Raw genomic sequence first — 1,203 nt, 5'->3', positions numbered from 1 at the left:
TCAGCGTGCCTCACGAAAAATAGCCAGGTGGAGTTTGATCCTATCACAGTACGGTTTCGTTGTTAAGCATGTTTTGGGTAAAAGTATTCCGCACGTCGACGCTCTCTCTCGATTGAGGTATAATGAGAATAACAGTGGTGATATAATTTTCTTTGCTTCGCATTTAGACAAATGCGATAGCGCGTGGCAGGACATCGATCCCGTAATGATGGAAGACATCCGAAAATAACTAAGTGCAAACGCATTATATAACAAAATAAAAGAAAGAATTTTACAGCAAAATTGGAGGTCGGTCTCGAATCTGGAACGTGCATTTGTTAAAGATAAGGATTTTCTAACATACGAAAATGGCTTAATATATCATAAAAATCGTCCGTTTATTCCAGCGCCTTATAGAGCCGCAGTATTATCTAAAATACACGACACACACATGGGTATTCAACAAACAATTAAGAAGGCACGACTCTGTGTTTTGTAGCTTGGGTTGGCTTACTCGATGGAGAAGTTTGTCAAATCTTGCGATAGTTGCCAGAGAGTTAGGCCAAACTTAGTATAGGCAAATGATTCATGGCCTATTTCTGGGCCCTGGGTTCGTGTGCATATGGACTGGGCATATGTTCGAAATATCGGCAACATATTCATTATTGTAGATGCCTATTCAACACGGATCGAGGCCTTCTTGTGTCTTAATCGGTCGACCGAGACGGTAAAAAGCAAACTGCTGGAGGACTTCAGCGATGTGTGTGTGTGGAGAGAGAGGGAAGAAGAAGAAGAAGAAGAAAGACATAGATAGATAGATAGATCAGAAGGCCAAAACGGAATTGATACATCGAACAAAAATATTGTGTACTAGCAGAAATACCCGGCGTTGCCCTGGTTAAAGAGAATAATGAAATCTAAAAACGCCGTCTAGACTACGCATCATCTTTATATAGAGAGATGTATATACACACACGCACCCAAACACACGTATATATATGTATATCAATATAAATATATGAAAGTCAATGAAGTTTCGTAAAAGAAGGTGATCATGTACATACTTTCTTGCTGTTGTGATTATAACACCTCATTGTAAACTATGTTCCTTGTTTTCCCTTGTGGAGCATATACAAATAGGTTTTTTTGTTGCTGCCCACTTTTGAGCAGCCAACATACAGTTGTCCATGTGAGAAGCAGGGCTCTTCCAAGAGAAGACCAGCT

Source organism: Octopus bimaculoides, chromosome 18 (assembly GCF_001194135.2).
Source record: "Octopus bimaculoides isolate UCB-OBI-ISO-001 chromosome 18, ASM119413v2, whole genome shotgun sequence".
In the NCBI taxonomy this organism is placed as follows: domain Eukaryota; kingdom Metazoa; phylum Mollusca; class Cephalopoda; order Octopoda; family Octopodidae; genus Octopus; species Octopus bimaculoides.
This window is presented reverse-complemented; position numbering follows the sequence as displayed.